We start from the raw sequence: 398 nt of genomic DNA, 5'->3' as shown, positions 1-398 counted from the left end.
TTAAATTTCATTGTTATGATAATCTTCAAATAAGAAATTCGAGGAGTGATTATAGTGTGAAGTAGGGTTTGTTAGGGCTTTTAAGCATTTCCAAACAAGTCTGTAATTTATATCCCAAATTTCTATGGGCATCTGTACCACGAAAACAATTTTTCTCGCTGCAGGAACATTCGACGATGGTAGACCCAAGATTTTAAAATATAAAAGATAATAAAAGTAGTTAGATATCTATGCAATAAATTAAATTGATGTTGAAAAGTTTATATCATAGAGGAATTAATTTACCCATCCCACAGTAATTATATTCGCTACTAAATTACATTAACCATTACACAATATGACGATTTGTAAATAAACCACTCATTTGATTTTAATAATTGACTCGAAAACATCGTGTT

This window comes from Agrilus planipennis, unplaced genomic scaffold (genome assembly GCF_000699045.2).
Source record: "Agrilus planipennis isolate EAB-ADULT unplaced genomic scaffold, Apla_2.0 scaffold33, whole genome shotgun sequence".
NCBI classification, from domain to species: Eukaryota; Metazoa; Arthropoda; class Insecta; order Coleoptera; family Buprestidae; genus Agrilus; species Agrilus planipennis.
This window is presented reverse-complemented; position numbering follows the sequence as displayed.